This window comes from Pseudopipra pipra, chromosome 8 (assembly GCF_036250125.1).
Source record: "Pseudopipra pipra isolate bDixPip1 chromosome 8, bDixPip1.hap1, whole genome shotgun sequence".
NCBI classification, from domain to species: Eukaryota; Metazoa; Chordata; class Aves; order Passeriformes; family Pipridae; genus Pseudopipra; species Pseudopipra pipra.
Window position 1 is genome coordinate 8,256,105 of NC_087556.1, and position 15,018 is coordinate 8,271,122.

Below are 15,018 nucleotides of genomic sequence, written 5' to 3' on the forward strand. Positions count from 1 at the left end.
TAACATAAGCAAATCTTTCTTACCATTTGGCACTCTTCTCTTGGTGAAACCAATTGACTATGTATAGAAGTAGCAAACAAATAAGTAAATAATTGTTATTTGTACTGCTGGAAGAGGAAATTAAATGTGAAGCTACTGAAAAAAAAGAGACAGTGGAGATGAAAGGAAAAGGTAGAAGGCAGGAGAAGTGGAACTAAATTTCTTGCTTTCATCTCACAGTAATTTGTGTGTTGTGGTAGCCCATTTCAGTATAAAATTTTGCAGTATATTGAAAGTCATCGGCTATGGGTGTGGGAAGATTCAATAACACTTATCTGTCATTGGCAGATAAAGAAGAACTTTCTGAATCTGCAAGAAGGTTGTCAGGGAAGCTTGTCAAAAGGCAGGGTTTACCTGAAGCCTAATCATGAACAAATTTAGGCTACTTGAGGCTTAAGGAACTGGTTTTAAAATTTAGCCTTTCATAAGAATTTTCATTAAAAATGCCCAAGCATCCGTCTCAGCAGTGAGATGGAGCTTTCCCATGCTATCAGTGCTGCTGGCTCCCAGGGCTGGTTTGGTCAGGCCTTGCTTCCCACAGTAGATCATTTGGTGAGAAACTAAGCACAAAAGAAAACAGATTTAATAGAGTTGACTCCATGATAATTTCTAGGAAACAGCACCTCATTTAAAGGAGCACAAATGAAAAAAGCTATTTGTTATAAGATTGTCTAATGCTTCTCTTTAATGATCTGGATTTCATATATCAACTCATACTAAGGTTAAAATGAGATGGAAGGAAATTCAAGCTTAATCTCATTTTGACACAGAGTAATTAGGCACTCCCCAAGAAGCAGATGGCTTTGTGTTGTAATTATAGTGCCCCCAAATGATCACTAAAACAATACTCACAATTCCTCTGTGATATATCTTGACAGATTCATAGATGGGAGAAAAGAAAACTTTCTTGGGTCCCTTACTGCTGAGGTATTTTTAAGTTTCATTTGGAAAATGCACTTCTGCGTATATGTTAATGACTTTTCCTGCTTGAATTCAGTTACTAGAAGTGCCCTGGAAGAGTAAAACCTTTTATTTTTGCTGTACTCAGGCACCTGGGGTGTGGTTCTGCAGAGTGGATTTCTGTGCACAGGGCATGGTGCACTGGTTTCCAAGGAGACGTGTATATTGTACTTGGGGTAACGGAGATCTTGGGAGAGTGAGATTGGGTAGAACAGTCCTCTGTTTATCAGTTTACTCACTGATTAGGAATATAAAGGAAGAGCCTTGTAGCTTTCTAATGACTGTACATCCAGCAGGCATTTCCTGATGTGACAGAGACCAACTCACTGCACCAATGCCAAGCTGCTTCAAGTCCCAATTACTTCCTTGAAGGAGTGACTTGTGTGGGGGCTCCCTGCGTGTTAAAAATTATCGTGGTGTTTGTCATCAATAATATGAGGTGTTTAAGATGCATATCTTTCCTCTCTCTACTGGTCACCTAAGACCAGTGATGGGGTTGTGGTCACAGCACAGCGCAGGCACGCAGAGCTGCTCCTTGCTCCTGTGTCACCGACCCACCTTCAGTCTAGAATAATCTCTAGCACTGTAAACAGCAGCACGTGGCAGGGCTCAGATTAGTAAAGCAACACTGGTCTGTCATCAAGAATCAGAATAAAACCCCAGTGTAGACATTGCCTTTAATGCAGCAAAAGCTTGTGGTGGAAATCCCCTGGATGAGTGCTGGAAGTGGACTTAGAATGATCTCACCAGAAATTAAATAGAAATGCCGTCTAGACACCTTGTTCTGAAATAATCTTTTATTCTGTGAACAATTTAAATGGATTTTCTAGTCAAATTACATTAAGCCTGAGTTTAACTGTGTGCCTGTGAACATATATATGAGATAAGGTACAAAGCTGGAAAACGTGGTGTTTCAAATTGTATCCAGCAGAGATACAGTGTAAAAACCCAATGTCTTAATGGCTTTAGTGACAAGCCCTGCTACGGCTAAGTGGAATTCTTTTTATTCCTCCTCAAAAAGTGAAGTTATTTGTAGGTTATCTTGGTAGGTGTTCTGAATGGAGTGCACAAAACCAGAGTGATGTAGCTGACAGGTAATAGGTGGCAGATATGGACTATAAAAGCAATCACATTCCCATCACTGGGTAGGTTGCAAAATCTAGACTTTTCCTTACGCTGTGAATTCAAGCAGTAACACTGTCTGGAGCAGCTCAGGAAGTAGCTGTAAAATACACATTTACTACCAGGTGCTGCTTTTAATTCCTTTGATGTATTATGTCTGTCAGCTTATCCATTCTCCATTCATGTTGCTCTCCAGAATCCAGATGAAGCGTAGATAATGCCAATAGTCACAGGGGGGTTTTTTGCCTGTTGCTAGATAATAATGTATTTATGAAATTACTTACAAGAAGCCAAACCTTTCTAATGCATTGTTTTAGTAGAGAAGGTGAGCATAATAACTCCATTTCTTATATGTGCCCAGGTGACAGTGCTGTGAATTCTCTTCTCTCATCTTAATTCAAGGATAATTTCTACAACTGATTTACTGTTGTACCTTCTCCAAATATGTTCATTGAGATAATAGATGGGCAAAGAAAAAAAAAAATCAATGCTCACATCATAGTACATGCTATATTTTGCTCAGACTAAATTATATATAGTATTCTAGGGACATCTTTCTTGCTTGAAATAAAATAAGCGGAACAGACAACCCTTTCTGGATCGAGTAATTTCACAGAGGACTTTCTGTAGAAGATTCTGGATCTTCTTTTAAAATTCCACCAAAATTACTGTAAAGGAAAATCTACACATAGCATGAAAGCATGAAATAGAATGCAAGGGAATGAAAGCCTCTTCGAAAAAAACCCCTCACTTGTCAGGGCTTATGGATGAATGTTGGTGTGGATATGTTCAGATGGTGCTCAGCACACAAAGTATAATCTTTCTGTCCTCGGGATGGTAGGAGGCACTCATGCTTGCTGAATTGTAGGTGGATCATGGGTTGATCTTACCTGCAAAGAGCATTCAGTCTAATAGTAAATGCGTGGGACATTTCTAATGTAGTAAACAGCACTGAGCGTGGATAAATGTCTTCACAGGGAAGGCAGAGGAAATGTCATGAGGGGAGGAGTGTGAGTAATGCATGAGATGAATGTCTGTGTGGGCACAGGAGGACAGAGAAGAGTAGTGAACTTTCTGAATGAAGCACATCAGAGCACGTTAGCAGGATTTTATTTTGCTGCTCTCATGTTCTTTTTGCAAACACGCCAAGGCAGCTAAGCACGTTCTGAAACCCCATACCAGTTATTAGGATGTCTTTTGCAAACTCGCTGATTTGGAATGCATATGGTCATTCCAAAACCATAGCTTTGGCAGAGCACCGTGACCACAGGAGGACGATCATTATTACATTTGCAGTTGTTACCACGCTAGTGTGGGACTCTGTGAGAGAAATGCCGAATGCGAGTCTTTTATAGTCAAATTGGAACAGTTAAAGGAAAGGATGATTTGAACATACAGAGCATTACTATCCTGAGGTATTTTGATGCAAAATGTCTTCCAATTACAGGAAATATATCACAACTACAGGTTGACTTCCTCAGAATTTCATTGAAGGAAAAGGCAGCATTCCTGCAAGAGCAAACATTACAGTTTAGCATTGCAAAACACAACACTTCAAACATCATTTAAAATGGGATAAAAATGAAATATTTATAATGGGGAGAGGAAGAGGCAACATCAGAAGGAAAATGGAAATGGAATGTTTGGATGAGATGCAAACATTCCCTCATCACTGCCCCTGTTCCACTCATTGGGAAACACCCTCATATCTGACCTGGTTTTAGAAGAGAAGATGTTATATCTTCTACTAGCAAAAAGGAAAAAAAACCCCACCACATACATTTTTGTCTTTAACAAGTTGATGATATTACTTTCAGTGTTTTTGAAAATGATGTCACTAGTCTAATCTATGAAGATGGTTTATAGTGTTCTTAAACAGGATTACTTGCTGTGTTTACTTCCAATCTCATTCTCACAGGCTGATGGTAAGTAATATAGATCAGGTCACGGTCATGTTTCTGCAGCTGGATATTTATCCTCTCAAGGTAGCTGTCCATCAAGAGCTGGATTTCCTGTCAAGCAAGGCTTTTAAAACAATATAAGTGGGTGTCTTGCAATGCAGCAGGTGTTAGGGTGTCAGGCTTTCCCTGGCTGCCAGAGCACAGGTCCAGAGTCTGCCCTCCCTCCCCTCATCTCCCGTGTGGGTTGAAGGAGCAGCTCCCTGTGGGGAGGCCAGGCCAGGTTAAGTGCTGGGAGGGCAGCAGGGCAGTGGGCAACCCTCCTCCAGATGGTACAATGAGTAATCTTTGCTCTAGATGAGTGAATTCTGAAAGACATCCCCAATGTGCAAAGTTAATCAAGTTCTGGCCTAATTAAACCACATTGCCTCTATTATGTCTTTCTTCCTGCGGTGTCCAAGACAATAAGCTACAATAAAGGAGGGCTGGCTGTGTGGTTTTGTGTATCTCTTAACAGGTCAAATAACTGTGGTATATGAGTGCTGATCATACAGAGAGACAAAAAGCTAAGATTTGTTAACTTTATCCCTCCTGCTAAGTTAATTTTGGTGCCTTTTTGACAGTTTTAATTAAACCATATTTCATTCTTTTCCATTCTCTACCAAATAAATACCTACAAACAGGACTATTGAACAGCTGAAACCTGTTTAAAACTACTTCTGCTTTGCCATATATTAAATTTTGTGATGTATAAAACATTTTAAAGTCAAAAGAAAAGTTTTTCTTTTCAAGACATTCAAATGTATTTATGCTGTCAATCCCTATGAGATCTCTAATAATCACCTAAACACACTGAACATCACTAAACTGTACTTTGTAAGTACTTTCTCTGGCTTTGTAGAAAAACACAGACAATCCAATGCTGTTCAATGACTGATGTAAAATTTTCCCTTTATGCCTTTCAAGTACTGTAGCAATAACTGTACTACCACTGTAAACAAGAACTATAAAAACATAAAAATATTTAAGAAGGTATGAAATTTTGGAGTAACATAGGCAGAAATCATTAATAAATTATTAACTTATGAGTTAATTCTTAGTTTCTTTCTTTTGAAATAAATTCTTAGTTTATTTCTATCGAAATAAAACTCAAAGCTTAATTCCAGTTATCTTTATATCACCCGAGAGTGTAAGAGTATAATGTTGGCATGTGGTGTAGTTTTCTTGTGATTTTTCCATACCTGGTATTTCTCTGCAAGTCCAGAATTCATCCAGAACCCCGGTTTGTCTTTCTTTTGTTTTTGTTTTTGTTCTTTTTTAATGTTTTGGTTTTTTTCAAGCAAGTTTTTGACTTGCTGAAGGAAAGAACTTGAAAACCAACTCTAATTTTTTGACAACTAATAAACTAAAGAATTAAAAGAACTCAGAATACAATTACTTTTTAGTATTCTGATCTCATGCTTTAGAAAGAATTTTGTTCATGAATTGTCACTATTTACATTTATCAGTGTAACACAATGAATGCTAGACCATTTTTTTTTCCATTGGTAAGTGATAGAATACTCCTCTACCAGAATTCCTTTTCAGTTTTGCACCCAAAATCATCTTGGAAAAAATAGAAAGTACCTTTAAATATGGACCAGATTATGATCTTGTAATAAAGTAAATCAGGTACAGTTAGTCTGGAAGCAAGAGAACAGAAATTTCATCAACTGTTATGAGACCATAATGTGGTGCTTCATTTTTATTCTCTCTGTGGTATGCAGACTATGTTATTTCTTATTTCTTTAATGCATTTGTTTTGGTAACCACTGTTACCTCTCAATTAATGCATCAAATACCAGAATACATGCTTACCAAAATCATCCTGATTTTCCCTGTAACCTGGTCTCCCCTTTCTTAGGAAAGCATCAGAAAAAAACCCCAAACAAAATACTCAAACAAAAATCAATAAAACAAAACAACAACAACCAAATCAACAAAACAAAAAAACCCCACAAAAACCCAAAACAAAACAGAAAAAACCCAAAAACAACAATGACAAAAACAAACCCAGAACTGAATGACCTAATATTTTTATCTGAACAAACAGTGAGCCACTTCCAATTCTTTACCTGCTGGAACCACGAAGCTGACAGAACTGTCACCACAGAGGGGCAGGGCATTTCTGGTTACTTCCCCTTTGGGCTTCTGACACTAGAGTTTCCTGAGGGTTTTGTCTTTCACAGAGCAGCTGCTCAATATTTTGAGGACCTGAAAACTACCTAAATAGAATTTTAACACTTGAAACCTGAACATGGGTACCTTCTGGGAAACGAGAACTCAACACTGAAGGCTACCTAAATCAAGAGTCACTTTTCCAAAGCTTAGAATCTGTACAGCTGCTTTAAACATTTTGCCCTGGTAAGTCCATCTTTAATTTGTCCACAAATTTGTCACATCTAACAGAATCACAGTGCATATGTGAGAGTCTCTTGCAGGGTCACCAAAACTGAAAGTTATGGTTTCACTGATGAGGGACAGGAGGTCCCAGACTGGCTTTCCCTGAGCGGTTTGGACACCAGGGAATGTCTAGAACCTCCTTCTTGTCTCTGCAGTATCCTCCTGAATTTGTGCCTCAGAAATATTGTTCCTCATATCTCAACGTTAGACTGCTCTGGAATCCAGGACCTGAAGCCCTTCAAGTACTCAGATGAGGGAGGGAGGGCAGGAAAAGAGATGGAATTTTGTCAGTGATCACACAGATTCCCATCAAAAATCCCATTTTATGTTTGTTGAAAATTCTTGGAAGGGTATAGTTTTCCAATGAAATAGTTTTGGTTAATTAAACACAGATTAATTGGAACATTTTTTGACCACCTAATTAGCCAGGACTGGCCATCAAAGGTTGTGAAATCAATCTGATAATGGGAAGAATTTGCATTAAAAGGCTCATCAGTCTCATAGTGGCAGAGAAAGTCATGACATTTTAGCGGGTTAGTATTAATGTGACAGATGTGATTTAGAAAGAAATGTTTTATATCCTTTATTAACGAGTTTTATGATGATTTGCTAAAGAAATCTGCCATCTCCAGTTGTGCTAGGTGTCCTTTCATCTGCCTGTCAACTTCTCTCTGAACCTGATTAGCTTGACAGTAGGACAGACCTCAGACAACCATGTTACTGTCAATGTACACAAAAAACATGTGCCCAGATAATTTCACACCCTTTTAGAGGGAAGGCTGCAATGTCGGCTCAACCCTACTGGGAGACTCCAGAGAATCAGCTCTTAAGAAACCTGAAGAAAAGTAGCCTGTGTAAATGCTGCTAACTGAGCTAAAACTGCCTTTTTCTTGTCCAGTTTGCTACCACTGGTTAGCAGAGAAATGCAGTCAGCTCAGACTTCAGTTTTTTTGCTCAGAAAGGAGGAAGGTTGCTATGTGAAGGGAAAATTCAAATCAACTGACCAAATGCTGCAGGACCCCTCTGCTGTGTAGGTTATAACAGCAACCCAAGAGGTGGCTTCCGAGGCTTGGCTTGTTTGCCAAGCCGGCTGTGGGTGCATTTTGATCAGACTGAGGGTTATTCTGGCAAGTCGTGCAAATCTTGCCATGACACAAGGGACTGGATATATGTTGTCAGATAGTATTTTCTTTTCTATTTCCTCCCCTCTTACCCTGGTGCCTTCTCTTGCTTCCAAGATTTTACAGCATCTGAAATGACAATGTCAGAAATGACACAAAACTACATCACACAGGATATTGCCACCGCAGGAAAAGATGACTGAGGCAAGCTCAGGCTGTCTGAACTTCTACAAGAGCACTGTCATGTCTCATTCATTCCCTGATCACAGCTGCAGGACCAATGATTTTTCTTAGCACTGTGCTTTATTTTTTGTGAGAAGGCTTATTTGAATGAAAATATTAATATAAGCAAATTAGTTTGGGCATGCTGAACTGAGGTGGAACCATTTGGACTTCTGATTTATTTTCTGTTCAGTAATTCAAGAAGTATATATGTATTCTGTCTCTGACTGATTTCTCTTCTGATGAGACTCACAGAAGGGTGCATTTAGACTGCATTAGCTCCTGTAGCCCTGAAACTCAGCTTCTCCATACCAGTGTGCTGATGCACTGAGACCAGACATAATGAGGTTCTTCTGCTCCCTCCTTTCCTCTGCAGAGTCTCTGGTAGATGGGTCAGAAAGCCAGGAATTTTCTTTCTGACCATACAGTCTGACTTCAGGCATCACACAAAACTATTGCCTTCCCACAATAATACATCCTTGCTCTCATATGAGTTGTATTTATTGCACTGTCACTTTATTCTGTAACATATTTTCTCTCTGTCCTTTATTAGCTGTGGTTGTTGAAGCCTTTCATGGGCTATGGGAAATAGAACACAATACACACTGAGGGAGATGTCATGGACCTTCCACACATTCATTCTCAGCAAGGTTTTGTGCAAGAAGTAGGGAAAGGGCCATGATCTATATAGAAAATGCATGTGGTGGGGCACTATTACTGTAGCTGTCAGATTCAATAGCATTTACTCAAGGAACACTTTTGGGGATCACAGCCTACAATCTATAAGGATTCACACCTCCAGAGGGAAAGAAAAAAGTCTGCTAGGGGTTACTGTGTTGATTTTCTTATCAAAAAAAGAGATAGCAAGGGTACAGTGTTGAAGGGACTGAGAAAGTCCAGCAAGTCTGTAATAACAAGTGACTTGAAGTATTACAAAGCTTAAGTAAACCAACTGGACAAGTTTTATAGATGTTATTTCTCATTCCTTGAGTCTAGTGCTTCTGAAAATAGTTTTAGTTCTGCAGCACACAAGGAAAGAGGCTGTTGTCATCCTAAATAACCTGAGGAAATGTGAGAATTACAAAAATAAAAATTAAATTAGGAAAAGAAAGATGAAATAAGACAAGCTTACATTCAGATTATGGGCCATTGCTTCCCTCTCACTGTGACTGGGGAATAGCTCCTAGCAAAGTCAAGGTGTTGATAAAGTTAAAAGAAGAAGGGGAGATAGAATAATTTCATTTTCTAATGAAATGTGTCCTTCTTTGGAGGAAAAATGTTAGTGGTTAAAGGAGTAAAAGAAAAACTGACCATGAGGTTATAGAAAAGTGTTGAAGACCACCTCAGAATTCCAGTAAACCTGGACAATGGGTGACAAGACCAGCAGTCTGTTGTAAGAACTGGAAAATGGGAGCACTCCTGCTCCTCACTGATCTCAGAGATGCAGTCAGAGCCAGCTTCTGACACACTATTTTTCTGCCAGTGCTTCCCTTTCTTCCTCCATCCATCAAGCTTCATCTGGTGAAGTTTCCATGTTTTCATTGCTGAAGACTGAAAGCTGCAATGTGGCTGGAAGAAGTAATACGAAAGTGTATTTACAGTGCTGCAGAAGTTTATTTCATGGGCACTTTTGCAAACAGAAGTCCAGAAGTAGGGGAGGGAAATTTGGTATAACACTTAAAAATGGTTTAAAAAAAATTTATATGAAAAATTTTACAAGAAACTTAAAAAAACTTGTCCTTAAAAAGAAGATATTCTACAATCTAGTGGAATATGGTTTGCTGTGAACTCTTACCTGTTGCTCTTTTAACCCTTTTTTGTCTTCTCCACTTGCTTCCTGTAGGTAATGTGCCCATTGGCTGCTGGGTGAATACTGTGAGATTTCCTGGTTGGTTTTGGACTTTTGCAGGATAAATCTACACTGAGTTATCAATGACTTTTCTCCAGAAGGTAAATATTTGTTTCTATGTGACACAGTTGCTAACTAATGCTTTTAGGGTTTGTATTTGAAAGTTACCTCTGTTGAATTTGAATTTGAAATTGTCCAGAGAGTGACAAAAATTATTAGTGAATGGACTGGGACAGACATACATAGATTGACAGCAAAAGTCTTGGTTTAGCCGGAAACCAGAATACAAATTATGTAAAAAACATATAATTTTAAAGAAGGGTCATCTGGGAAGTGCTGACTATCTTCTCCCATGTGCTGTAAATCAAGGCTTGCTTGTCCAAAAAAGAGAGACAGGTTGTTAAAGAGTTCAGTTTATCTTGCTCATCACGTATATATGCTAGTTAGGGATTAAAATAAAATATTTAAGGTACCAGAAAAACAAGATGACTTGCAGCGACTGTTCCCCCAGCAGACTTTTCCCAGACTGCTCACGTATCTTGGTGAAACAAAGAGGCGCATTTGCTGCAGTAGAAAGACTCGGTGCCAGAGGGCTGTAGGACACGTTGCTTCCTCTCATAGGGCTGCAGATACCTGCTGCAAGATGTGCTCATCATTTTGCTACCCCTTTCCTTAAATAATAAATTTGATCACTGTTGTTTCCTGGCCTACACGGCTTGGACTGCTGGGCTTTCATCTGAGTTGTGGTTTCGAGCAGGCTGTTGAGTTTGTTTTCAATGTAATGAGAGCTTGCTGATCCTTGTGGTGCTTATTCATGGGATCAGACATTACCCAAGACCTGGATTTTAAATAAAACCGTGGTACGCATTTTATGTTGAAGAAAAAAAAATACTCTTGTCAGGAATAATTTTTTAAAATCCAATTTATAATTTATCCTTGTTAATTACTAGTCGTGTATAATAAGTTTGAAATTATCCTGAATGTAATGTAGTTATTCCAACTATTGGTTGAGTAATTTCCATGAATAATTCTTGGCTTAGGGTTTGTCTCTTTTGTGAAAATCAAACAGACCAGGTAACTGTCTATTCTCTGTCCAGCTAAACCCTTCAGAATGATCCTTCTGGTAAATACATGTAAAAGTTCAAAAACCTCTCCAAGTTCATGAAGCATTTAATTCACTTATTTAGAAAAGGTACACAAATGTGAACAGAGTGGAAGTAATCTAATGTGCTCATGCAAATAAATATCCACTGTTAAAAAACACACCTGTGCTTTGTTGCTTCTTGTGGTTTGTGTTTATAAAATCTATGAGTGGCATAGGCAACTATAGGAACATAAATTCCTGTTAAAATAGTCAAACCAAGATCTGGATGGTTTGGAGGAGACATTGCTCAGCTAAATATGATAACTGGACTCTCTAAAAGGTTAACTTGACTAAATTAGGTGAAATTATTATCTGATCCAGTGGTGTCTCTTTATTTAAAATCTGATTTAGCTTTTCATAGGAATGGTATACACCTGTATATCCAAATTATGTCTTGCACTTAACTTCCCAGTGGTACTCAGCATTAATGGGAAAAAGCAACTACATTTTAAAGTGGTTTCTACTGTAAAGTAGTGGCAATATCTATGCAGACTTGTAGGCTGCCCATAAATATAGTACCTGTATATAAGAAGTACAAAAATTCCTTATGTGTTGAAGGTAAGAGAATAAATTTGTGCCATGCTATGATTAGGAAAAAGCTACCATTTGAAGATGCTTCGAGGTTGGGAGCTTTAGCTTTAGTCCTGGGAGAGAAGGATTGCAATAAGGCAATTACAGATGCGTACTAAATTAATTAATCCCACAGCTTTATCACACAGCTGACATTTCTGAGAAATAATTTGCAGGGAAAAAAGCTTCCTCATATTCATTCACATATGGGATTTTCTGTTCAGCAGCGTGGCTGAACTGCAGGATTCTGAATGTGCTCAGTACCAAAAGAGGTGAGTAACAAGGATGGGAAACCAGATGAATAGATGTTGAGAACTACGAGGGCATTGCCAGGGTGTGCAGAGATGCAGTGAGAAATGCAAAAGCTCAGCTCAAATTGAAATCGGCCAGAGGGATCAAAAACTGCAACAAAGGGTTTCTTTGGGTATGTAGGAGCAGAAACAGAAGGAAAACTGGCAGCTTGTCACAAGTGGAGGCCCCCAGGAATCCATATTTGGCCCGACACTGTTTAGTGTCTTCATAAGAGATGTGGAAGTTGGGATCAAGTGTACCCTGATGAAGTTTGCCAATGACACCAAACTGAGTGGGTAAGTGGACATTTCAGAAGGGAAAGCCACTCTGCAGAGAGACCTGGATAGGCTGGAGGAATGGGCTAACAAGAACCTTATAAAGTTCAACAGGGACATGCATAAGGTCTTGCACCTGGGAAAACATAACCCAGGAGTGTAGCACAGGCTGGAATCTACTCAGCTGGGGAGCAGGTCTGTGGGAAGGGAGCTAGGGTACAAGGTCGGTATGAATGAGCAGTGTGCTGCTGAGGCAAAGCAAAGCAACAGGATGCTGGGCTGCATCAACAAGGGCATCACCAGCAGAGATGCAAGAGTCATTACCCCGTTCTACTCGGTGCTTGCCAGGACACATCTGGAATATTGTCCTCAGTTTTAGTTCCTGCTATATTAAAAAGATGTGGGCAGGCTGGAGAGGGTCCAGAGAAAGGCCACAAAGAGGATCAAAGGACTGGGAAACCTGCCATAGGAGGAAAGAATGATATAGCTAGTTTTGTTTAGCCTTGAGAAAAGAAGGTTTAGGGGAGACCTTATCACCATGTTCCGGTGTTTAAAGGTGGCTACGAAAGAGATGGACACTCCCTTTTTACAAGGAGTGTAAAAGGAAAAGATGAGAAGTAACGGGCACAAGTTACTCCTGGGTAGATTCTGATTGTACTCAAAAGTAAAATTTTCGTAATGAGAAGCCACCTTTGGAATGAACTGCCCAAGGAAGTGATGGATTCCCCAGTGTTGGACCCTTTGAAGATTTGCCTGGACAGAATACTGAGCCATCTTGTCTATACCCTGCTTTTGCCAAGAAAGGTTGGACCATGTGATCCTTGAGATCCCTTCCAACCAGGTATTCTATCATTCTGTAATATGTTTCGCTTTATGTCAGGGATAAAGAAGACTAAATTCTGGGGTAAAAGCTTATCTATTTATATATTATAAGTTTGATTGTGTTTTATAACTCTAAATTACAAAGGCAAATTTTTGTATAGTTCAATGGACCTAATACTTCTGGTTGCAAAATTACCACAGAAAATAGACTTTAAAATTGGCAGTTCTTTCTATATAGAACTAACATTTTTAGATGTATTTGTGGTTCTTTGATAGGCAGTTATATAAAGATTCAAATCAAATGGCGTTAGGCATCCAAATAGCAAGCATTTAATCCAACAAATGTAAGATGTGTGGGCTTCAGTTCCCTGCCTAGGATGGACTGTAACTAATGGAGAGAAATGGGAAGGGCCTAAGCTTCATGTGTTTTCCACGGGGAGAGATGAGCCCCTTCTGCTCATATTTGTGTTCTTCACTGACTTGGAGGAAAGCCTAGAGAAACTATCTCAGATAGATAGAAATCTGCCCTAGCTGAGGAAAAAAGGATAGTTCACATTAAGGCTTTTAAATAATTTTTACCAGAGAGAAAAAGAAAATCAGGATCATTTATGTGTACTTTATATGCATATTTACAGAGAGGCACATGTGTGCCCTTCGTATGTTTGCCAGGCTCTGAACCAATTTACAGTAATTGTACTTTAGAGAGTAAAAGGGCTGGGCTGGTACATGGGGTTATGGCATACTGGCACTTCTCCCAGGCTGTTGACACGTACAATTGAATCTTATCTTTCATTTCTGCTCCTGCTGTGAAAAATAAGCCTTAAAAACATTTATTGACTGATGCAGCTGTGTCCACCCACATTTGCAACCTGAACCAGTGCCAGCAATAGATGTGAGCTGGCCCTTTCATTTCCATGGCTATCACAGGGTTTATATGATAGTAGTGCAGAAGTCAATATTAAGTGCTACTTTGCAAAAGAGTGGGGAGGAATCACATCAGGAAGATTTACACATCTATCTCTGAGTGGCCCTTCATTTCCATGAAGATGGAGCTAGATAACACTACAGCTCGCTCTTTTTAAAGTCATAAATAGCATCCCTACATGCTACTGCATATCTCACCTATCTCACACTTAATTTTTAGGCTAAAAATAGATTTCAAGGCCAGATTTCTGTTTTGTTTCTGTTTGTTACTCCTTCTGCATCTGCTTAGCATGAACAGCATTTTTTACTACCTTTTGAGTAAGATTTTCTTATAGCAAAAAGTTCTCTTTACTGTATTCTAAATTAAACTTTCATGTCTTTTCAGCCTGCATATATTTTTTAGTCAAGGATGATACTGAAAATATTAAGGAGTTCATTAAAAATTATGATTAATCAATTTTATTACAATAGCACTTAGAAGCCCCTGCTGAGACAGGAGACCTATTGCACTGGGCACTGTAGGGACACATAAAAGAGTGAGTTTCTGCTTCAAAGAGCTGAAAATTGAACCAGAAAAGACATGTTTCTCTTGGCTTAAGGGAAGCTGAATAAGGGCTTTTGTGATATTCTTGAGCAAGCTGGAAGTGCCACGTTTCATTGAAACCTTTTCTTTTTAATTCCACTGTTTCACAAAAAATATATAATGAATGAAGCTGGATTCAATTTTCAATTAAAAGAATCTCAGTCTATCTGCTGCTCTGTCTCCCCATAGCCTCCTCCTTTTGCTTTCTTCATTCTTCCCGTGCAGGAGCTGTACGACAGCTGTTCCCTGTTCCTATGTTCCCTGTTCAGCAAACCTTTTCAATCAGTTACATTTGTGTCTTGTCATCACATTTCTAATATTGAATTTTCTTGTTTCAAAAGGCATTTTCCTTCTCATTTTTGTTAGTTCTGTAGTTATGTGAAAATATTCAAAACTTTCAAAGTAGTGAAGAAGAAAAGAAGCAAGAAGAGAATGTCCTCCCCTCTCTCATTCTCTTTTCTACCAGCTCTGTTAGCAAAGGAGTTATCAAAATTCTATAGGAGAAATGCAGTAGTTAAAGTCTATGCCCTCTCTTACCACTAAGCTTGAGTTAGTTTTTCTTCATTGCACAAGAAGAGAAAAAAGGAAGGGAGCAGAGCTGAAGGCTATTGCTTCTGTTAATGCAGAGAGAAATCTACCTTGAGAAACAAAGTAGAATGGCAAGCTCACAGAAGAAATCTTCCACTGTGCTTGGATTTAGCCTTATACTCTCTAGGTTCCTGCTCTGCATCTAGTGAGTTGTCCCTCTAAGCTCTC

General features: G+C 38.9%; 1 long non-coding RNA gene across 3 annotated transcripts in view; it reads right to left on the bottom strand.

The window, feature by feature from the left end:
• Positions 1–1,487: 1,487 nt before the first annotated feature.
• LOC135417857 (uncharacterized) overlaps positions 1,488–15,018 on the bottom strand; it is a 40,884-nt gene continuing 27,353 nt past the window's right edge. Inside the window, exons 4-6 of one of the 3 annotated variants that reach the window (XR_010432244.1) lie at positions 9,116–9,373; positions 5,646–5,701; positions 1,488–3,630 (exon numbers count right to left, since the gene is read on the bottom strand). This is a non-coding gene — a long non-coding RNA (uncharacterized LOC135417857). Of the gene's footprint in view, positions 5,702–9,115; positions 9,374–15,018 lie in introns of all 3 variants that reach the window. The other 2 variants (XR_010432245.1, XR_010432243.1) reach the window with 2 other exon arrangements.